General features: G+C 38.5%; 1 protein-coding gene across 1 annotated transcript in view; it reads right to left on the bottom strand.

Moving 5' to 3' along the window:
* LOC130438398 (uncharacterized) overlaps positions 1-25,528 on the bottom strand; it is a 34,940-nt gene that overhangs the window by 1,911 nt on the left and 7,501 nt on the right. The gene's annotated exons all lie outside the window — the stretch shown is intronic.

Genomic DNA, 25,528 nt, shown 5'->3' with positions numbered 1-25,528 from the left:
ATTTTACTCGTGAAGTAGTTCATAAATTCATCACTGTTATGCTGATAATCAGAATCTGACGTCGATGACGACTTATTTTTTGTTAATTTAGCCACGGTGTTAAATAAGAACCTAGGGTTGTGATGGTTTTCCTCTATTAGTGTTGAAAAGTAGGCGGATCTAGACGTTTTTATTGCATTCCTGTAATTTCGAGTACTATCCTTCCATGCTATACGAAATACCTCTAAATTCGTTTTCTTAAAGTTGCGCTCCATTTTACGGGATGCTTTTTTTAGAGTCTGAGTGTGTTCATTATACCACGGTGTTGGGCTGCTATTTTTAATTTTCTTTAAACGCAGAGGAGCAACTGTGTCTAATATTTCCGAGAAAGTAGAGTTAAAATTTTCAATAGTAGTGTCAAAATCGTCAACGTTATTACTCATGCTAAATCTTTTAGACAATTCAGGCAGATTATCGAGAAACGCATCTTTGGTAGTTGAAGTAATCGTTCTACCATATTTGTAACAAGGAGTTTGATTTGCAGCCGTAGGCCATTGAAGCAAACATAATATCAGATAATGATCCAAAATATCTTCACTCTGCTGAACGATTTTAACATCGTCCACATTTATACCATAAGAAAGTATTAAATCTAAAGTATGATTACGAAGGTGAGTGGGTCCTGACACATGTTGACTAACGCCCATGGAGTTAAGAGTGTCTTTGAAAGCCAGTCCCAAGGCATCTGTATCATTGTCTACATGGATATTAAAGTCACCGACGACAAGGACTCTATCTGCGGCCAGTACTAGTTCTGATAAGAACCCACCAAAATCTTTAATAAAATCTGTGTGGTGCCCTGGAGGCCTATATACAATAGCTAGAATAAATTTTAAAAATGTTTTGTCCTTAGTATTAGGTGTCGATACGTGAAGTACCATGACTTCAAAAGAATTGTATTTAAAATTAGACTTCTGAGAGGTAATAAAAGAATTCTTGTAAAGTGCAGCGACACCTCCCCCTCTACCTTTTAGACGAGGCTCGTGTTTATAGTAATAATCATGGGGAACGGATTCATTTAGAGTAATAAAATCATCTGGCTTTAGCCATGTTTCTGTCAAACAAAGCATGTCTATTTTATGATCGGTTATCAAATCGTTAACAAAAAGTGCTTTATTTGAGAGAGATCTAATATTAAGCAATCCGAGTCGTAACAGCTGATTATCTGTATTTTGTTCATGTTTGATTTGTTTAACGTTTATTAAATTACTTTCAAGAGGTTTACGCAATATCGTATGTTTGCTAATCCGGGGGACAGACACAGTCTCTATTTTATGTTGTTTGTAAGAAGGGATTATTACATGTTGTATATTTTGTGTATTCTGTAACGCGAGACGGCAAGCAGACAGTTGGTTAACCAGTGGCATAACCTAAGCCGTTCCTGACCCCATGACCCAAAATTCGTCAAGAAGCAACTTGTAATGGTGGACACCATGGAACCAGTATCCACCAGGCAAGGCACATTAACCCCACCCATACACACATCGAGTTGCGGACACGTTGACATAAAACGAGACATAAAATCTTTATCCATCAAAACACCCGAGCCGGTCTTTTCCCCAACCGAGCTGTGGCCCTTCAGCTCAGCGGGAACTAGTTTTCCGACGGTTGCCTGGACTGCGATTGCACACCCCTGGTTAAAATCGAATCTGCGCGCGCTGGTGGAAAACGAGAAGGTCTCCATTCCCTATCGCAATCCCTGGCAAAATGACCAGGCTGCTGACATCTTCTACAAATGATCTGATTTGGCCGGTATGATTGCGACCGTGGCTGCGGATTTTGAATTTGAGCCACACTTTGAGTCAATTGATTCAATTGCTGTTGCTGCTTTTTCAGCATTTCTCGCAATTCGCTCAAATCAGAAGTCGCTGCAATACTACTACTCCCTATGTGCTGAGGTCCCTGTACCTCATACTGAGTACCATAAGCAGAAGGGACTGATTGGCTTCGACCACGTGCTCCCCCCGGCATTCCCTCACGTTCCCAGCGCGTAGCTTCACTGCGGACCTCCAACAACATAACAGTGGGTTGACGACGGACTAACTGCTTTAATTCACGTCGAAGAGCACCATCTCTCACGTGTTCAACGAATTGATCTCGCAGTAAAATATCTGCATTGGGCATACCATGGGGTGATTGACGTTTCACTTTTTCCAGGAGATTCAACAGAGCCAGGGAGAACTCCAACAAGGTCTCCCCGTCCTGTTGCTTCCTGGAAAAAAACGACTCTTGAAGGGCTACATATGAACGCGTACAACCATACAATTCACGTAACGCCTGAATAATTTTGTTTGGATCCTCCCTCTCGTCCCTTGGCCGATATCGAATTTCCTCCCTCGCTTCTCCCTCCAAGTGATCAACCAAGAAAAATGCCTGATCAATAGTAGAGAGATGGCGAAGTCTCATACAGGCCTGAGCCTCCTCTACCCACTCGTCAATCATAACCCCAGACCTACCGTTGAATTTTGGACACTTGCGATCGCGAGGAACAAAAACAAATCTATCAGTCGCTGATGCACCAGCACCAGTGACGGGAGGATCTACAACGGCAGAAATTGGTGCATTAGAGGGGCCAGGCTGTGCAATTGGCACTCGTTCCTGTCTATTCAATTCAATTCAAGTTCAATTCAAGTTTATTTATATAGCGCTTTTCACAATGTGTATTGTTTCAAAGCAGCTTTACAGGGGCAAACAGGAAAAACAGAAAAGTTAAAACACAGCACAGTGCATGGTATTTATACAACGAGTAAGTTCATTCTAATAAATAACATCTAATTTCTAAATAAATAAATAAATAAATGAATGAATGAATGAATGCAGTCTCCCGGTGAGCAGGCCAACACTGCCCTGCTGTGGCGAGGAACCCAAACTCCAATGATTGATTAAAGGAGAAAAAAACCTCGGGAGAAACCAGGCTCAACCGGGAGGGCCAGATCCCCTCTGACGTGTCATAGCTGCACTCAGACTGGTGACATGTGATTTTAGTTTAGCATTTAATACCAAATATTGTAACTTCAGCATTAATAAGACAAATAGTCCGTCTTTGCTCTTGGTTGGGGATGTAGTGGTCTGAGCTGGGATGGTCCGATGGTCATATTTCTCTTGGCAGCTGGTGGAATTGCCTTAGATGGAGCTGGGATGGTCAGTCAGTCTGCAGCTATCTGGTGTAATCTCAAATTGGGGATGGGCATCTGTCGGTCGTCTGGACATGGTGGAACTTCTTCCTACCTCGGGATGGGCATCTGTCGGTCGTCTGGACATGGTGGAACTTCTTCCTACCTCGGGATGGGCATCCCGAGGCAGAGGCGGAAAGAGAATAAAGAGAATAATTAGCGTAGCTGCTGTTCATTAACTATGCATTAAGTGAAAGCTTGGCTGAAAAGATGTGTCTTTAATCTAGATTTAAATAGGGAGAGTGTGTCTGACCCTCGAATAGTATCAGGAAGGCTATTCCAGAGTTTAGGTGCTACGTATGAGAAAGCTCGTCCACCTTTGGTGGATTTTGTTATTCTAGGTATTGTCAAAAGTCCTAAGTTTTGAGATCTCAGCGAGCGTGATGGGTTGTAACGTGATAAAAGCTCGGTTAAGTAAGTAGGTGCTAAACCGTTCAGGGCTTTGTAAGTAATTAAAATAATTTTAAAATCAATGCGATACTTAATGGGTAGCCAGTGAAGCGATGATAAAACTGGGGTTATGTGATCGTATTTTCTTGACCTAGTAAGAACTCTGGCAGCTGCATTCTGAACTAACTGTAGTTTGTTTATCGATGATACAGGACAACCACTAAGTAGAGCATTACAATAGTCAAGCCGTGAGGTCACAAATGCATGAATAAGCTTTTCTGCGTCTGCAACACATAAACTATTTCGTAATTTGGCAACATTTCTAAGGTGGAAGAAGGCTGTTTTTGTGATATTTGAGATGTGATTTTTAAATGACAGGTTGCCGTCTAATATAACGCCTAGGTCTTTAACTGTATTTGTTGGAGTAACAGTGCAGCTTTCAATTTGCAGGCTGTAATCGGAGATATTCGGTTTACTTAATTTTGGTGCTATAAGTAATATTTCTGTTTTGCTAGAGTTTAAAAGGAGGAAATTACTAGTCATCCAATGTTTTATGTCCTCGATGCACTCTGCCAGTTTGGATAGCTTAAAGGAATCATCTGGTCTTGATGAGATATATAGCTGAGTATCATCTGCATAACAGTGGAAGCTAATTCCATGTTTTCTAATAATGTTGCCGAGGGGCAGCATGTATATGGAGAAAAGCAAGGGTCCTAAAACCGATCCCTGAGGTAATCCATAATTTACTTGCGTAAGATTTGACGATTTCCCATTTAAATGGACGTATTGATATCGGTCTGTTAAGTAAGATCTGAACCATTGCAGTGCCTGTCCCTGAATACCGATATAATGGTGTAAACGATCTAGTAGTATTTTATGGTCTACAGTATCGAAAGCAGCACTAAGGTCAAGCAGGACTAATAGTGAGATGTTACCTTTATCTGAAGCAATAAGAAGGTCATTTGTAATTCTAACGAGCGCAGTTTCAGTGCTGTGATGCGGTCTAAAGCCAGACTGAAACTTTTCGTGCATGTCATTATTTTGTAGGAAGGTACACAGTTGAGTTGACACTACTTTTTCTAGTATTTTAGACAAGTACGGGAGATTTGAAATCGGTCTATAGCTTCCGAATTCATTTGGGTCTAAATTTGGTTTTTTGATAAGAGGCTTAATTACAGGCAGTTTAAAGGGTCCTGGGACATGTCCTAGATTAATGGACGAGTTGATTATGTTACAAATGGGCTCAATTACAGCAGGTAGTAACTCTTTTAATAAAGTAGTCGGAATGGGGTCTAATAAGCATGTCGTCGGTTTGGATGTTGCAATAATTTTAATTAAATCTTCCTGATTTATAGGAGAAAAACACTCTAGCTTTTCTTTTTGGGTGACGGTTGAAACTAATTCTTCCGACAAACTTGGAGGTTTGGTTTTAGCTATGTTGTCTCGTATTATTTCGATTTTCTCGGTAAAAAAATTCATGAATTCATTGCTACCAAGGTGCGGCGGAATACCCAGGTCAGGTGGAGTCTGTTTGTTTGTTAATTTAGCAATTGTACTAAATAAAAACCTTGGATTGTTTTTGTTATTTTCTATGAGGTTACGGAAGTGCTCGGCTTTTGCTGCTTTTAGTGCCTTTTTGTAACAGCTTGCACTCTCTTTCCATGCAATTTTAAAGACCTCTAATTGGGTTTGTTTCCATTTTCGCGTTTCTCTTTTTAGGGCGCGAGTGGTGTTATTATACCATGGTGCTATGTTCTTTTCATTAATCTTTTTTGACTTCATAGGTGCGACTGCTTCTAATGTATTAGAGAAAATAGTGCCCATGTTGCTGGTCATGTCATCGAGCAATTTTATATTCGTTGGAAAGGTTATTAGAGAAGTCAGATCTGGCAAGTTCTTTACGAAACTATCTTTAGTAGTTGAGGTGATTGTTCTACCCTGTCGATAACGAGATATACAATTGATTTCTGCAGTGCGCAGTGTACATGTTATAAGATGGTGATCGGAAACATCGTCGCTTTGAGGTATAATATCGATATTGGTTAGATCGGCTCCGTGAGATATAATCAAGTCTACGGTATGATTAAGGCGATGAGTAGGTCTATTGATGTATTGTGTTACACCACAAGAGTCTAGTAGTTCTTTAAACGCCACAGCTAATGGATCGTTAGCACTGTCTACGTGGATATTAAAATCTCCAACAATCAGTACTTTATCGACGTTAACCAATAGATCCGATAAGAAGTCTGCGAACTCTATCAGAAAATTAGTGTAAGGCCCAGGGGGTCTATACACAGTAACCAATGTAAGAGAGACCAATGATTTTTTACTTTTGTTTGGAACTGTTATGTTCAACGCAAGCATTTCAAATGATTTAAATGTATGCATTGTTCTCCGAGTAACGGTAAGAAGGTCTCTAAAGATTGTTGCGACACCACCACCTCGACCAACCGGACGTGGCTCATGAATATAACCGTAGCTTGGAGGAGTAGACTCATTTAGACCAAAATAATCATTTGGCTTAAGCCAGGTTTCAGTGAGGCAAAGTATATCAAAACTGTTGTCTGTGATCATTTCATTTACAATAACTGCTTTTGGATTTAGTGATCTAATATTAAGTAGCCCAAACTTTAGGCGTTGGTTTTGCTCATTAAATATATTGTCTTTTGGTTTAATCATGATTTCTCTGACTTTTAAATAAATTATTATTTGGTTGTATTATTCGGGGGACAGACACAGTCTCTATGCATTTGAAAGCAGTTACATTCTTAACTGTAACATTCTTAACAGTTGGGTGAGAAGAACACAGACTGTAGTTAAAATTTGTACTTACTAGTCAAATGGTGCATAGCGTCTTTGAGATGTTGTCAGACAGAATTTCCACTCCAATGCTGCTGGGGTGCAGCCCGTCGGGGCGGAAAAGCCTAGGTCGCTCCCAGAACAGATCAAAATTATTTACAAAGAGCAGCTTCTGTTCAATACACCATGACATTAACCATTTATTAAGCATAAATAGTCTACTGAACTTTTCGTTCCCTCGTCGGTAAGTTGGAAGCGGCCCTGATACGATGATCTTCGCCGTGGGCGATGCGTTGCGAACAGTATCGACCAGACTCCTGAAGTCCCTCTTCAGGATCTCCGACTGCCACATTCTCACATCATTCACCCCCGCGTGCAGAACTACGGCTCCTACTCTTGCATCCTCCTTCAGAATCGCAGTTACCTGCGCAGACACATCGAGAACACGGGCGCCAGGAAAACAGTGAGTGCGCACCTTACCTTCATTGAAGGAGGCGCGTACGTTCCGGACGATTGAGTCTCCGATGACCACAGCGTTGGATTTCGTCTCGCAGAGGGCGGCAAAGCGATTTCTCGTAGAAATCTCGAAGACCGGTTGCGGCGGTGGGGGAGAGGTCATCGCTCCGGTCCTGGATTTCGCCTTCCGCGGTGTGTGTGCAGTTGCAGGAGTGAAGTTCATTTCGGCTCATCGTGATCTTGAAGCCTGGGCTCTGTACATAGAAACACACGGAGTAGAAGTGATAGGAGTATTACAATCACGTCGAACACTTACCGCAGCTTTGCGAGCGTCAGCCCGGGATGTTTCCATCGCAGTTTTACGTTCTCGCAGACGTGTTTGCCTCTCGAGTAGATCGTGGATCTGCTTCTCCAATACTTCCAGTTCTGACTGAAGTGCGAAGAAAGATTCATCATCTGCACTCAAAGGTAAAGTTAAACACATATCTGAATCATTAGCCATTAGTGGTGTCATAATGAGAACAGTTTGGTATGGGATACACTTAAGGATAGGTTTAACCCTCTGTGAGTTATCAATTTACAATATAAATATTAAGAAATAACAGGAATAAACGATATATTAGAAAAAGTTTGACGGAGCTCTGTCTCAAACCACGCTCTCTCAGCAAACAGGAAGGTGACTAGTTGTCTCAATCTTTCATTATCGGCCTTTAATTGGGCTACTAACTCTCTCAACTCTTGTAATTCGTCATCCATGATTACAAACCACACAATCACCTACCACTACTGAAAAAAAAATATGAAACTCAGTGGGTCTGCTCATCACACTGACCCACAAAATAAATGGACTGCTGCTGCCTGGTATCTTTCAAAAAAAAAAAATACAAAATATCCACAAAAAACAAACAAACCAAAACACAGGAAAGAAAACAAGCTGATACCCACGTCCCCACGCTACACAATTGAGATCCTGCCGACTACGCCAGAATGTGACGGAGGGAGCGGTACAGGTTAAATAAACATTTGAGTTTGTCGACTACGCCACCCGGGTCACCCGGGAAATAAAATAACCCCAAAGTTTTATCATTAGGTCACACAGGTCCGATTCTCATAAATTAAGGTAGGCGGGAAACGTGGATATCAAAAATACAAAATGTTTATTGAAACACTGAATTTTTTAAATAGAAAGGACATTTGAAATGGCCTGGTCATGGGGTTTATTCTCTCACAACACTCTCTCCAATGACCATGAAAGACAAATACACAAAACACTAACTTACAGGGCTGAGGTTACCCACCGGAGTGATCACCAGCACTAGTTATCCAAAAGCACACTTCTACACACCACACTGTGAACTAGATCACACGCACACACACTTCAAGAAGTGTCACACGGCAAACGTTAAAGCAGCACCACCACCACCACTAAAGATCCTCCACCAGTGGGACCCCAGCTCCTGAAAGGAAATCAAAAAAAGAACAAAATAAACAAACCTTACACGAAAATACATACAAAAACCAGTCATGTGGAATTTCAACTCAATCAGAACTATGTGGGTAAAAGCCACTACAATAAGGGCTCAGCAGTACACAAGTATTCAAGCGCAAACCCACACAGTTCACAAGAAGAGAAAAGGGCGCTCAGACGAGGCCGCAGTCTATAACAAAGGTCACATGAGCTGAAGATTCATCCACCCAAAGTTATCTAAAGAAAATTAACAATCCGCAGGAACAACCATAACGGCAGCAGCAGTCTTCCTAGGTAGTAATAATAGAAGTGTAGGTGAACTGTACAACAGTAGCAGAGAGCAAACGAGTCACGACGATAATCACCAGGACAAACAAAGGGAGGATCCTGCGGCAAATACGGATGACAAAAACAAACAAAACAGCATTACTAATAGTTAGACATCACCGCTGGAATTCCCCGTTAACAAACACACTGACTTACCAACTGAGCACTAAGAGAGTAGATGAACTTATTATCAGTTCGCAGGCCGGACACGCAGCGTTCAAATACCCCGCTGCAAAGCTGAAGTACAGGGACTGCACATTAATCAAAATTACCCACCCCTCGGCAAAACCGTTAACCATAAAATAGCTTTCGCTTACCAACAAAGAGAGCAATCATACAGTCCACAGGAACAGATGGAAACACTAATAGAAACAGACAGGCTGGGGTGCAACCCAAAATCATAAGTATCAGTGTTTGTCATTAAAGGTTAAGCGAATGCTACCTGCCAGCAGCGCATACCTGAAGCCACAGTCACACAAATAGGGGAGGATCCGGGCGTGACGCATCCCAGGCTAAAACACTTCCTGAAATACTCAGCACTCGCTGTTGATTGGTGCCAACATGTGTCAATCACAACCACTTACCTCACTCACCCTATCACACGTGCACTGGCGAGAAAGAAAAAAACCTAAGGTAGGCAGAGGGGGGGGGTCGTAACAATCAGACGTAAACGTAATTGGTTCAAAGTTATGTCAAGGTGTGTTACTGGAGCAGTATGGGATGTTCCGCCCCTCTGTACAACCGGAAATAGAAAAGAGTCTGTTAGAACGTGGGTGCTCCGGTGGTAGAGAGTATGGCCACACGTGTTTAACTGCTGTCAAAAATAAACATCTTTCTGCTGAATGTATTGTCTCTCGCCATGTTCTATCCTGTTACCATTCCCGAGGGACTGTTCCCTAAGACACAACAGTAATCTTTTTGGTAATTATAATCAATCAACATTTGTTGGACAAAACTAGCAGATTCAAGCAAATCAAATCCTTACCTCAAATGTAACCTGCCATTTTTTAATCCATGTTTTCTTCAACATGCTATTGAAGAATTCAGCTCTCTAAAAATATGTAAAACAATGCAAGAATCACTGTAAATTCTCATGCCTGGTTGCACAGACAAGGCTTAAAGGGGTCATATGACACGACTGAAACGAATATTATGGTTGTTTTAGACATAATGCAATGTGTAAAAAACGCGGTAGTTTCCTCATACAGTGCATGTTTGTATCTCTGAAATGCGCAGATTTTTTTACAAAGCTCATCGCTCTGAAAAGCGAGGTGTGCTGTGATTGGCCAATTAACCAGTGTGTAGTGATTGGTTGAATACTGCAAGCCTGTGAGGGAAATGTAACGCCTCTGACCATATTTGGAACATCAGGTTCCTCTTCAATCTTACTGACAGGTACACCTACCTTACTTACTTGTGTATACATTTGTGCGGTCTTAGTCAAATCAGACCACCAACTGATGTAGATTTGTGGGGGTGTTACACGAGGTGTTTCAGGCAGGTCTTGGTGCACTCTAAACAAAGGCTGGGTTAAAACAACCCAATTTGGGTTATTTTGGTAACCCAACCCATACGGCAAAAAAAAATATTTTTTCTGACCAAAATATATGCTAAATATATGCTAAATATATGTTATACACAGTGAAGCTCAATGAAATATATTTTTAATTGTGAAAATGTATTTTGATTTAACAATCACATACCAAAATATATTTCAAAATGTATTTCAGGGCAAGAAAATATTACTGTAGACATACATTGTCCAGACTAATTCAAATAGTGCTTCCTCTCCTTCATTTGCGTGCAGTACAGTCTGCGCATGCGCAATACGTTGACGTAACCGTTAAAATAATATTTCAAAATTTATTTCAAAGGTAAAAAAAACGTCTAGATATATAAATAATCCTAAAAATATACTTTTGTTTGCTAGGTGCTAAAAATATCAAGGGTTTGGTTCATTTAAAACGTGATGACGTCATAACGTCAGAACCGTTGACGTTGTCTCAAAGCGCGAATTCTGACTGAACTAAAGACGAGTAAAGCAGCTGATGTTTGCGTTAATTAAGTGGGTGGAGGATGGAAAATTCCCAGTTCTGCCCACAGACCATATTCGACAATTTGACGAAGATAAGTATGCTTTGGGAATGGAGGAAAAGGATTTGTACTTAGTGGAGTGGCGCCGAGGTGTCAAGGAGCCTAAAGGCGGGTGGCCAGTTTACGAGGCCTCCACAATCAAAATTGCAGGTGACCATATTTCATTACACTATTTCCAATATGCTTTCATTATTTTTTATTATGTATTCTGCACCCATTTCAGCTTGCTCATATGCACTTTATAAAATGAATGGACGAGGCAAATACAATTTTATAATCGAAAAAAAATACTGTTTTTCGCTCGCTTTCTGTTTATTCCCAGTTTAAAAAAATGTTTCTTTTCCACGCTGCCAAGAGACAACCTGTGAAGATTTACTAATAGAAAAAGTGCAATATAAATAGTTTGTCAAACTTAGAATATGACATCCAAAAACGGTTGTATAATCATAAATATAATACCAAAAGCAACAATGTTTTTTGTTCAAATCTTACAGTGCTTGTTTTTTTATATTCATGGCATGTGATCATGCTCCTCTGCCTCAAAGACGTCACCCTTAAAGGGACAGTTCACCCAAAAATGAAGTTTCTGTGAGATCTGTTTGTCTGTCTCTATCAATTGTCTATCTTTTAACAGATTAACCAGTTGGTATAATTTGTATATATTCTGGTCAATTATAACACTAGTGAAATTCAGTTGAGATAATTGGGTGTGAGAGCCCTGCTAATAAATATCAAGACCTATTATCAGTGTGACCATGACAGTATAAGCCTCTAGCATTCTACTTCCTCAGAAAGGGAAAGGACTCTACAAATAAAACTTCAGGAAATTGAAGCACAAATACCCAAGCCAGACACTCTTAAGAGAAAGAGTAAGCCTTGTATGAAACTGCTAGAGATGAGAGAACAACCAGCACCTAAAAGAAAGGTAAGTGTTAGTCAGAAAGTAATATATTTATTATCCTGATAGTATATAATTGTTGTTGTTTTCTGTCACGTATGTTAAGGCACACATCACCGCAGAAGAAAATGATCTGAAGGTCTGGAATGAAAAAAAAATCGAACATTTACAGCGTGTGATAAAGCAACTGAGGGAAGAGAACATGACTCTAAGTAAAGAGAATGAGAGACTGAAGAATGAAATACTTGAAAGTATGAAGTAATATTGAATATACGATTGTGAGCGTGTGTGTGCTTACACCATACACAGTTTTTCAGTATCTACTCACACTTCATTTTACTACACAGAAATCCCACCCCTCATTCTGGCTACAGAGCATTTACTCAGGGAGGTTAGAGTTACGTTCATTTTTAAATGGTATAAAGGATTGTTATGCATTAGGTTAATCAAAGGAAAAAAATGTATCACAGTGCACCACAGATCTTTAGTCTCTGTTGCTTATAGTATTATCTCTTCTGCATATTCATTTCAGCCTATCAAATCAAAGGCAAATATCCTCGATGTAAGTTCTACATACAATTTACAACTAAGTTTGTTATTATAACAAACTAAGTATAAGTCCATGTTGAACATTTTAGACGTTGTTCTTTTCCATTAATGCTCATATGATATGGATAAATAAAAATTAAATTGTATACTCCTATAACTCCTAATTATAAAATTTCTCGCCTACAGGTGTCAAGCCTCCACCTCAAGAACCTCTCCTGTATTTTCCTAAAGTAAGTATCAGCTGTGTTTTTAGCTGTGTCACTAAGCATACAGTAGCTATTTAAATGAGTGTAAAGAGTAAAAAGAGAGTAAATAACAACTTGGTTTTTAAACCACGGCTGCATTCAGATGTAGCTACATTAAGTCTATGTATTTATTAATCTAAATCTCAGCATTTTGTGGTATATTGAAACTATCCTGCTATAGAGCTACAGTTACACCTTTATGCCATGAGATAAAAACGTATTTCGTAACAACAGTTGTTCAATATGAATAAATGAATGAAGCAATTACAAATCTATCTATGTATTATTTTAGCCTGTGGAATCACATGCAGATCTCCTTGATGTAAGTTAAACTGTAGCGTATTTTAAACATTTAAATTTTCTGTAAAATTATTTATAGCATCCTGCTAATTTGATCATGACCGTGGTAGCTTTCGAAAGAATAGCATAAAGATATTGAAGCATCAATGGACTTGTTCCCTACAATCACAGACGGCCACATCAATGGTTCGTGCTCTTTTAATGGCTGCCTTCCCACTAGAAGTACTCATCCAGAGCAACTTGAAAGGTAAACTGTTACAAAAACCAGGTCAGCTTCTTCCCACAGAACTTTCCACTTCCAATGGCACTTGTATTAGAAAAAAGGCAGGTGATTCTGATTTTCCTTTTTAAGTAAATCTGCCTTTGTTCCATAAGAAATTGCTCCTGTTTTACTGGCAAATTACTACAAGTGGGATTTTTTTTTATCTGGCCATCTCCGAATGAAATGATCAAGTGCAATGCAGGAGTGTAAAAAAAGACAGAATTTCACTTCTTTAACAACAGTTTCTATACTATACATTCTTGCCAATGAACCTAATCTTTATTATTCAAAATACCTAAATTGTTTTTTTACTGTTTTTTTTTTTTGTAGGAGGTAAGAGTAAAACAGACAGTGTTGCGGAGAGAAGAAGTGCCCTTGACAAGTACACCATGGCAGCCATATATAGTAAGTCAAGACTTTTAGGAAAATTTCCTAGAAAAATTCAGTTATATTCAAAGTGATTTTTATGTCTTGCAGTCAAGAAGAGGTTTCCAAATGTATCCAAAGGAGCTTTGGGGATTGCAGTTAATTCTAAACAGGGGGAATTGAGACTACTTGAAAAAAAGAAATGTTTGTAATTTGTTAATAAATAATGTTGTAATTTTTTAAACATTGTATGTGTTATATGGTTACAGGTGTTATACAACTAATAAAGTTTGTTCTTTAAATGTGACGTGCAAATATATTTTCTTGGTCCGAAATAATATGAAGAGCAAAGTACATTTAATAAGTGCTTTGAAAATATAAATATATTTTTAAAATATATTTCAAAATATTCAAAAATATATTGTGGGGAAATATATTCGTTTAAATATATTTTGAAATATATATTTCACAAATACATTTTTTGGCCATTTTTTGTATATTTTGAAATGTATTTAAAAATATGTTTAAAAATATATTTTTTTACCGTATGGGAACGTTGGGTCAAATATGGACAAACCCAGCGTTGGGTTATATCAACCCAGCCATTTGGGTTAAATCTTTGACCCAAAATGCTGGGTAGTTTTATTTATATCAACTATTACATTGCTGGTTTAAAACAAACGCAAAATGTTTGAAAATAATAATAATAAAATCACAGAATTACTTGAGGCACTAGTAAGATTCAAAAGTTGAAGTTTTATTAAGGATCAAAATGCAAGACCAAAGGAATTCATAAAAACTTGCAATATTTTAATGCTCAATGAACAATAAAAGGGCATATGAAACACGTCGATGCAATTTATGTTTATACATATTAAGAAAAATAAACATCAATAAATTACATAAGTTTAGATTTTAACATATACATAAAGTCGCACAAGAAAATATCAATAGTTCGACAACTGTCCACTTCGAAACTCATAACTGTTTACAAAATATAATTAACAAAGTTGCACAAGTAAAATGCTTTAGGGCAATTCCAGCATTATGGATGTGACAAAAACACTCAGAGAATGTATTTGTTACCAATATACTGAACCATCTATTTTTATTTTACTAAACCCTTGTTGATAGAACTACACTAATATGATAAAATATCAGTCTATGCACAAGTTTTCTATTTTAAAGAAAGGAAATAAACAAGCGTTATGGATGTGAAAAAGGGACACTGTTTTCGGGAGGCAACTAATTTTGTAGGATTTCTGTGAACTAAAATTTACAAACCTGAAGCAATAATACCTTAACTTGAAGAGAGACCTCACACAGGTAATTGAACCACCAAATGTAGATAAGGTGCAGTTAGTGCAGTAAAACCTTTGGTAAAAAATGTTCATGGTATTGGTTGACATTTGCAAGGAATGTATATAAACTCACAATTTATTAGCTTTAGTTCTTTCGGTTCCAGCACTGCTTAACCTGACAAATCCACGGAGCAGTCTTACTGAAGAGGATTCTTTTCCTGGGAGTTTGTAGACAACAGTGTGGGGTGCACTTTTGGAAGTGGATGTCCAGCAGGAGGGTTTCTTTATCAATTTGTTCATCTAAAAAGAGACAAGAGAAGAATGTAAGGAAACTGGCCTACCCAGAGCACAATGGATTATAATGAACATATAAAGAAGTACATTAACATTTTACCTAAATAAAGTGTACCTTTATCAGGACATCCAAGTTCCAGTCTACTTTCCCCTGAATAGAATGATCCATTAATATTAGCTGTTATTCTGCAACCTGTAAGTGGGGGGGGGGGGGGGGGGGGGGAGAGTGGGATCTAGTACAGAAAGTGACATACAGTCTTAAAAAAATAATATTATAAACGTTAAAACAAGTCTTAACTAATTCTACACACTCGGGAATACGTAGAAGGATAAAAAGACCAACAATTGTTCGTCTCATATGCCCACAATTAATTATATTGCACGGATAACCACTAACGTTATAAGAGCCAGCGGCTATTCCCGCAGCAATAGAGCTGCTCTCAGCCGAGCCACGACCGCTGATGGCCGGAGGTGTCGTCTTAACAAAATCTCAAAGAGGCGTTATGTTTATATATAAATCACGTATTTGAGTTCTTAACAACTACATTCTCTTCTAAAAGACTCTTAAAACTACGTTCCGTCACCGAACATTAGTGGTATTAAATTGTTAAAAAGCTGTAAGTTAGAACAACGTGGGCATAACGTTACAGACTAGCTAACGAAGCTAGATTGTAACGTTACTTTTCAAATTTAATGCGAACAGCCGAATTTTGCATACTTTTGCATTTTTTTGATGTACAGAAATAGTTTTATACATTAAAAACTCGTAAATCATACCTTTTATTCTCCGAATAACAGCTTTCCGAGATGAAGTGGATCAAAATGCCCGCGATGGTAAAGTTTGTCTGATGCGTCGTGGAGTGGGAGGGGTTTACTCTCTCAACTGTCACTCAATTGGACCCGACTGGTAACCCAGCGTTTGGGTTACTCAAAAAATGACCAACACTGAGAAAATAACCCAACAAAATGACCCAACAGACTCAACCCAGCTGTTGGGTTAAACAAATAACCCAGCATTTTTTAGAGTGTGAGCATTCGCTTTTACATAGAATGCATAATTTTTTCCCACACTTTGATTTCTGCAATTTCACGTGTTTAATACATGCATGGGCAACTTATAACACACCGAAGACACATAAAAACAGGTGTTTGCAACATATGATCCCTTAAAGTGATTATTATTAATTGTCTTATAAGAACTTAATTCTAGTTAGATAGATAGATAGATAGATAGATAGATAGATAGATAGATAGATAGATAGATAGATAGATCAGAACAAATATGAACATGAACATAGAACAAATATGATATGAACATGTGTCACAAATAAAAGTTTACCTGATTATGTACTGACTTGCCACTCTGAAGGAGTCTCATCCTTGATCAGTAGCCTGCCTGAAATGAAATGCCACTTGCATCTGTCCAACAATAAGGTTCTCTGTTCCCCTGTCTGCCCGTACGATCCGTGGGCAACCTTAAATAAAATAAATAAAAGATATGCAAGATATTTAAACCTCATACAGATTAAGTTTTGGTCAACTTGAAAAATTTCTAGAAGTCAAAAAAAAAACATAGCACCGTGTTCTCGAACAGCATCATAGAAGTACCTTGTGATGAAGCACTGTTTTCTGTTAGAGGTGCCAGCCTTAAGCCAAATAATTTTTCTAGAAAATCTATTAAGACATTGCAAGTATTTCAAAGCAAACAACAGCACATCCAATAGAAAAAACTGCATTATAATAAATACATTTTTAACATTACACTTTTCTTTTATGTACAGGTTACATACCCATCAATTCCAAGATGCACCCATACTCCAAAGAATTTCAATTTATCATTTCCTATAAACAATATAAAAGTTTTTCATAGAAACATTATAGAAGGCATCTATAATTGAAACAAAGCATCAACAGTCTACTTTTATGTACCCATGTCTTTAAAAACCAAATAAATATACTTTCTTCTCTGGACACAAAAAGTTAATACAATGAAAGTGAATGTTTAAAAGTGTCAAGGATTACATCAATTATTCCTTTTACAGTTATCTATCCCTTTAATAATCCTTACCATAAATGTGCCAAATATGATTTGGTCCACGACTAAAGTACTTCCTTCGTTCAATTTTCTTTTTTCCAGGACATCTTTTGATAAGTCCACTGGCATCAAGCTCTGCCATTATTACGCCTACATCATTCCTAGAAATAGACAAAACCATATACGTATTGGCATAAGGAATGTGTCTGGGCTAAATCTGACCATGTTAGTTTAGTTTAAATACATATACCTGTAGCAAGGCCGGATTCCTCTGACATCCCGTACCCGTTTATGCATTGCACGGATACCCTGCCAAGGTGACCAGTGTTTCAACTCGCTCTCAAAATAAACAAAATTTTGCATTAGACCAATTAATTAAATACAAAGGAACTTTATAAAAAGTATTTTCAAAATCAAGTATTTTTTAAATGCAGGTTAATTGAAAATGCACACCATTATAGCTTGCCGTATTTCGTTAAGGGGCCGGTTGTTACTCCTCCGCCTCAAACCAAGAGATTTAAATATTCGTCTTAAATGCCTTTCACTGTATGAGGAAAAAGAATCCTGTGAACAAGCTTATGTCGCATTTTAAGAAAGCTCAATGTATTTTTGTATTACGAATTTACAGGCCTATTTAGTATTATCAGTAAAACAGTAACAAACAACAATTTAAAAATCACCTGATTTTAAATCCAGAAGCACCAAGAACAGAGCACATTTCTTTCTGTTTACATCCATTGGCAAAAAGCAATTGTATCATTTTATCCACTTAAAGTCAAGGCAATTTGATTTAATTTATAATCTGCCTAGCACATTTAACGTTGAAAGTTAAAATTCAAATAAACAAGATTGATCAATTCTGGGCTACAAGAAAAACCTAGTAGCTAAAAAGGTAATATAATAAATAGTATGTACAGTAAATCTTGTAATGTGTAGTAATAGTAACGTTAGCCTTCAACCAAGCTCAAAACGGATACTTCTCTCTGTCTCCATTCTTGATTGACTGTCATAAAAACACACACACAAACATATAAGAAAGATAATTAACATTAATTTAAGCATGCTAACTGTATTAAGCAATTTAGGCTAGAACATGTTGCATATATATAAGTGTAACGATTAAAACTAGTAAAAACTCATGGAAATGTGTACCTTTCGCGTGTACCTGTTTGTCTGCCGTAAAAGTGCTGTTCGAAAACGGTTTGCGACAATGACGTCACGCGGTGGGCGTTGCCATTTCTAGAGTTACCTGATGCCTTTTAGTCTGAGGCCGTTTTTCCCGATGCCTTGTTGCACGAGAGCTGATACTTTTTAGTCTGAGGCCGTTTTGCCCGATGCCTTGTTGTTCACCGACGCTGTTTTGTTGAGAACTGATGCCGCTTTGTCTGAAGCGCGATGCCGTTCTATCTGATACCGGAGTACTGACGCTGAGGTCTGACGATGTCCTAATATGTATGCCGTACTCCAGGGCACCACACAGATTTTATTAAAGAATTTGGTGGGTTCTTATCAGAACTAGTACTGGCTGCAGATAGAGTCCTTGTCGTTGGTGACTTTAACATCCATGTAGATCAGTAGTGTCAAACTCAAATCCTGGAGGGCCGCAGCTCTGCACAGATTAGCTCCAACCAAATTCAACCCACACCTGTTTAGAGGTTTCTAGTATTCCTAAAGACCTTGATTAGATGTATCAGGTGTGTTTGATTAGGGTTGGAGCTAAACTGTGCAGAGCTGCGGCCCTCCAGGAATTGAGTTTGACACCTGTGATGTAGATAATGATACAGATGCCTTGGAAATGGCTTTCAAAGACTCTTAACTCCATGGGCGTTAGTCAACATGTGTCAGGACCCACTCACCTTCGTAATCATACTTTAGATTTAATACTATCTTATGGTATAAATGTGGACGATGTTAAAATCGTTCAGCAGAGTTTTCTCTACGGCTGCAAATCAAACTCCTTGTTACAAATATGGTAGAACGATTACTTCAACTACCAAAGATGCGTTTCTCGACAATCTGCCTGAATTGTCTCAAATATCTAGCATGAGAAAAAATGATGACGATCTTGACATTACTATTGAAAATTTTAACTCTACCTTCTCGGAAACATTAGACACAGTTGCTCCTCTGCGTTTAAAGAAAATTAAAAATAGCAGCCCAACACCGTGGAATAATGAACACACTCAGGCTATAAAGAAAGCGTCCCGTAAAATGGAGCGGAACTTTAAGAAAACTAATTTAGAGGTATTTCGTATAGCATGGAAGGATAGTTCTCGAAATTACAGGAATGCCATAAAAACGTGTAGATCCGCCGACTTTTCATCACTAATAGAAGAAAACCATCACAACCCTAGGTTCTTATTTAATACCGTGACTAAATTAACAAAAAATAAATCGTCAGCGACTTCAGATTCTGATTATCAGCATAATACTGATGAACTTATGAACTACTTCACTAGTAAAATCCAAGATATAAGAGAAATGATTACAACAATTATTATAAATTATAACAATGCAACCAGAAGTGAAACCCGCTGAACAAACTAACTACAGCACCCCTAAGGAGAAATTGCAATTATTTTCTACAGTAGACCACGATGAACTCTCTAAAATCATAAGATCATCCAAATCAACAACATGCGTGCTAGACCTACTAAACTACTGAAAGAAATGCTCCCAGAAATCATAGATCCTCTTCTTAGTATTATTAACTCATCTCTGACATTAGGACATGTGCCTAAAGCATTTAAGGTGGCTGTTATAAGGCCTCTTTTAAAAAAAAAAACTCGACCCTAAAGAACTAGGGAATTACAGGCCTATATCGAATTTACCTTTTATATCTAAAGTTCTGGAAAAAGTGGTTTCAACTCAGTTATGCTCCTTCCTCCAAAGGAATGACATTAATGAAGAATTCCAGTCTGGATTTCGAGCATGTCACAGTACAGAGACTGCTTTGATCAGAGTTACAAATGATCTGCTTTTAGCATCTGACCGTGGCTGTATTTCGTTATTGGTGCTGCTAGTCCTTAAGTGCTGCATTTGACACCATTGACCACAGCATACTACCTAGACTACTACTACTACTACATAGACTCGAAATTACGTCAGCATTAATGGAATAGCATTGAAATGGTTTAAGTCTTATTTATCCGAACGTTTTCAATTTGTAGCAATAAACAATGAGGTGTCCCGCAAATCACAAGTCCAATACGGTATACCACAGGGCTCAGTCTTAGGGCCTCTGCTCTTCGCATTATATTTGCTACCTCTAGGAGATATAATAAAGCAACACGGAATTAGTTTTCACTGTTATGCTGATGATACTCAACTTCATATTTCCTCGAAGCTTAATGAAGCCGAATAATGGAATGCATAGTCGATTTAAAAGACTGGATGAGTAACCATTTTTTACTACTGAACTCGGACAAAACAGAAGTGTTACTTACTGGACCGAAAACCGCCATACATAACTACCAAGAATACTGCTTAACTATTGATGTATGCTCCATAAAATCCTTGTCGTCAGCTAAGAATCTTGGTGTTGTATTCGATAGTAGGTTAGGATGAGCTGAGATGATAGAGCTGAATAAAGGACGCAGTAACTTGACACGATTTCTCTACAAAATTTCAAATGCTATTAGATTGTTAATCGTAATCTTAAATTTATAATTTACCTTATTAGTACGTTTATTTATTTTTTACTTAGCCTTGTTGTGCAAGCACTGTTGAGCTTGTGCAGAGGCAGCAGCATTGTTTGTCTGTCTTTTGTGTTTTCAAATTTTTCTTGTTTTTCTAGGTGTATGACTTTAGTTGTTTTACTTGTAATCAATGAAAAAAATGATAATTCAATGAAAATTGTAAAAAGCTATATATAAATAAAGTTGAGGATTATTTACTCAATCATCACATGTTTTGGCTTAAAGGCAATGTCTTCAAATATCAAGTTAAACAACTTAGTTAAAAAGACTAGTAGTTTGATAAAATTAACCAGCGGTTGTGTGAGTTAATGTGATTAATGTGATTACTTAAACTGGACCAAAATGCAGCAGTCAGAGTTCTTAGAAGAACAAAAAAATACTGCACTGCACTGGTTGCCAATGAAGCATTGTGTAAACTTTTAAGGGGACATTTCATGAAAAACAGACTTTTTCCATGTTTAAATGCTAAAATCGGGTCTCTTGTGCATCTGCCAACTCAGAAAACGTAAAAAAAAACAAATAATTAACTTTTTCTCTGCAAGCCTGCAAGCACTTCAGAAATTGCGCTCTTACTGACGTAAGTAGCCGTTCTTATTATAATATTTCCGCCCCGTGTTCTGAACGTGTTGAACCATTTTGAAGTTCCAACAAGATGGCAAAAGTAGCAAAACTGTTGTGTTGTTGGCTGCACAGAACAATGTTCCCAGACTTAAGAGAGTAATGGATTTATTTAGTTTTCAATGGAAATCATCCACACTGATCGAGGCAAAGCTGCAAATAAAGATTGTAAGTACCGGAATTTTTTAAGTAAGACCCCAGGGACCTGCGGCAACTTAAACACATCTTGACACGTTTGTCCCTTCACTATTAGTATGCGATGTCTGTGGCTTGTAAGCATTTTTTTGGAAACTTCATTTAAACTCAAACAGGCTGTTAATCTTCTGATCAGAAGTTTAAGATCATAGACCAAAAAACTGAGTTACAACAACAGAACTAAAAGAATAAATAGTGAGTAGCCCCACTGTTCTTGTTGATCACTTCAAACACTCGTTTCAGCATGCTTGATGCCACTATTTCCAGGAGGCTGATAGCAACATTGCTCGATGTGGTGAAGATGGCTATATGAATGGCATCCACATTCTGGAACTATTATGGTCCGTTATGGTAAACATCCCTTGCCGTCCATCCCAAAACGTTCTAAATGGGATTTAAATCAGGGAAACATGCAGGATGGTCCAAAAGTTTGACGTTAATTCTCCTGGAAGAAGTCCTTTTTCAGTCGGGCATTGTTAACTGCAGTGTTGACCTGTTGAAAGACCCAGTCAAGTAGGTATGCCCTCTGCAACATGTCCACATAGCCAGCCGCTGTTTGACGGCCCTGCACAACCTGAAGCTCCATTTCCCCATTGAAGGAAAAAGCACCCCATATCATGATGGAGCCTCCAACACTGTCCCACGTAGTAAACATCTTCAGTGGGATCTCCCTGTCATGCAAGTAATGTTGGAAGCCTTCAGGACTATCCAGGTTAAAAAAAATCTTATCAGAGAATAAAACTGCAGTGATGGCACGTTGCGAGAGCCCTTGCTCATGCAGCTCAACAATCCAGCCACGTTCAAAGACAGAAAGCCTTTTTGCCTTTACCATCAGGAGATCATTACAGTGTGACTGCCTGAAGAACAATGACATAAAAGCCATATTTTTGGGCAAATTTTAACTTATTAAGGCAATCATCAACTTCGCAACTCCCGCTCGGTGACATTGACTTGCAGCTACTACAGGAACAACGTATGCAACCCCACAAATGAATCCCTATTGCGTATTATAGATGGTTTGAGCCATGATTGCAGAAAACCCACAAGCTCCACAATGCAAATACGCCATTGCCGACCGGGATTGCAGTGTCACAAAAGAAAACCCATGGAACGCCAAAGTGACTGAGCAAGGCAAAACAAGAGCAGTGAGGGAATAACGCGGGCCGTTTACACGAGTGATAATGAGTGTCAGCAGGGCGTTGCACCAGCTCCGTATATCTCTCATATGTCTGATATGTTAAGTTTGTATTAATGTTCTTGTGGCAGGCGGTTGACTGTGAGGTGGTTGCCGGCCTTAATTACTTCCGTGTTATTGTTTGATTGTTTTGATTAAACTTTATTGAATGTTAGCCGGTTCTCGCCTCCTTCCTTCCCTACTTTGAACTGTGTTACAGTGACGAAAATAGCAAACACAACAAATAGGCAATTATCATGCTTTGACGTAACACATGCTGCCACAAAATGGCAGTTTATTTAAGTGTTTTATGTTGGGTTTGTATTTGTTGAAAACTTCATTTGAATAAAGCAACTTGTCAAGCTACTCTTTGGAAGTGTATTTGTCTCAAGGTTTTGCTCAACATATTTCATATTATTGGTCAAGTTAATTATTTCTTTATATTAGCAACTATCAGCTATAAAAAAAACTGTGCCGGCTTTAAATGTCTCAGAAATGTTCTGGCCATTTCAACAACTTCCGAACTTGCACAGTACACAGAGTTTTTTTACAATGTGTTCCTCGTTTATTTTCTTTGTGTTTACAATCTTATCTGAGAACAATGAACAATGTGTGCTGTCCATGGCCCTGAATGGTTCAACATTTTCGGAGTTTATAAAAAGCTTAACTGTTCTACAATCGTTTTAGAATGTCCTGAACACTAGAATAACTTTTTTTGCCCTGTAAAATGACAAGAGATCAATAAGTATGCTACTGTATTAGCTGCTTAATTTGTTTAGGAACAAATATAGAGTGAACAAAAGTGAATTGAATAATTCCAAAAGAAAAATCCAACCCATTTAAGAAAAATAGGTTCTTATTAAGTTAGACCTTATCTGTCATCCATCCACAGTGCGAATGGGTTTAACGTAGGTCTGTATCTGCATCTTCGTCACTTGGCATGGCACAAAAATTTGTAAGACTTTTTGTGGGCTGTAGAGAAATGCTCCTCCTGTTCGGTCTAACGCACGAAAAAAGCATTTCAGGAAACCGAATGTCCATTCAATGATATTTCTTGTCCTGCAGTGGTCCGATTGTAGCGCTCCTCTGACTGTGACCTCTGGTTCTGGACCGGAGTCATCATGCTGGGATGTCTAAGGTAAACATAGTCACCTTCAGAACAAGAACATTTTAAATAAAACATTATTTTTCTCGTTTTATGTTGTAAAAGCAGAATGGCAAAAACTATTTGGCCATACCTAATCGCCAGCCTGTCCATCCCTCACATTCTTGAAAAGTGTGCAATTCCGAAAAGTGAATGGGTTTTAAACAGACCCTGGGTATTTAGCCACAACGTTGGTAATTAAAGTTTTGGAGTCGCACACCACCTGGATGTTGGAGATTTTGGAGAGCTTCCAGACGTTTTGGGAATATTATATGCGTATGCATTATTTTTAAAAGTGACTTCAGTACCACGGACAACACAGAGGAAAATGCGGACTATGAAATCCAAGGTTAACAAGACACAGTATGTTGAAAAGAACCAGAGGCCAAGAAATAAAGGGAGGCAATAAGTTTTGATACACCTGGTATTGCCTGACTCCTCTAAGATGAGGGTTCAAAGTCCTCTTTTATTTCCTGTAGCAAATAAAAAAACATGGCTTGGCAAACAATAATTATGAATAATGTCTTCTGTTATTTCAAATAAATTCATACGTGTTGAAAAAATCCTCTCCCTTCTACCATGTACTCTATGATCTATGCGGTGTCTCCTTCTAGTATCTGACTTACTAGTTGAATAAACAATTGAATCAAATGGGTCAACATTAGGACAACACAAAGCACACATGCAATAAAACATGTCTCACCAAACCTACTACGGTGTACAGAGCTAAGTTTATATATATATATATATATATATATATATATATATATAAATAGATAGATAGAGAAGAACAGATATAAAAATCAGAAATGATCGGTCAGGTGCTGATGGAAGAGATGTGTTTTCAGCCGATTCTTAAAGATGGCCACAGAATCTGCTGATCTTGTAGCAGCAGGCAGATCATTTCCCAAATTTGGAACTGATCCAGGGAAGGTACGTTTTTTTTACCTTTTTGGGATGGCACCACAAGACGTTGTTCATTTGCAGACTGTAAGGATCTTGCGGGTACAGAAGTCTGTATTAGTGATAAGGGGCTGCCAAACCAGTGGTGGTCTTGTAGGCCAGGAGCAGAGTCTTGAATTTGATGCAAGCGACTAGAGGGTGCCAATGTAACTTAATGAAGAGAGGAGTGACGTGTGCACTATAACCCAACCCTAACCCTTATTTTCCTGATAATGCAAAGGATGAATAAACAGGACGGAGTGGTGCTGGCAACCTGATCTGTAAAGCTTAGCTGATCATCGATCACCTCTCACAGGTTTCTGGCCATTCTGGAAGATGTGATTGTTGATGAGTTGAGTTGTGTATCATCCGCATGACAGTCTTATGAAAAGCCATGTTTCCAAATGACAGAGCCAAGGGATGTCATTTATACAGAAAAGAGCAACGGCCTAAGTATTGAGCCCTGAGGCACACCTGTATTGAGATGTCAGGTGTAGTAGAGTAGCCGGGGCGAGACCGTGGTTCGAGTCCGGTGAGTAATTGTGAATGAACGCCAGCTGTGCGCACACCGGGCTCGAATCACAGAGGAGATGGGAGCATATAAGCGAATGAGCGACCGGACCGTCGAGGAGAGAGGTGCGGGCCCGAAGTGTTTGTATATGTATTTATGTTTTACTGTGTTGTTGTTCGCCGGCGGTCGTCCTTTAGGGGCCGCCGGCTGTTGTATTACTTTATTAAATGTTTTAAAATGTCTTCCGGTT

Source organism: Triplophysa dalaica, chromosome 16 (assembly GCF_015846415.1).
Source record: "Triplophysa dalaica isolate WHDGS20190420 chromosome 16, ASM1584641v1, whole genome shotgun sequence".
NCBI lineage: Eukaryota > Metazoa > Chordata > Actinopteri > Cypriniformes > Nemacheilidae > Triplophysa > Triplophysa dalaica.
The sequence above is the reverse complement of the archived record's forward strand: the minus strand, read 5'-3'. Positions and strand labels throughout refer to the sequence as shown.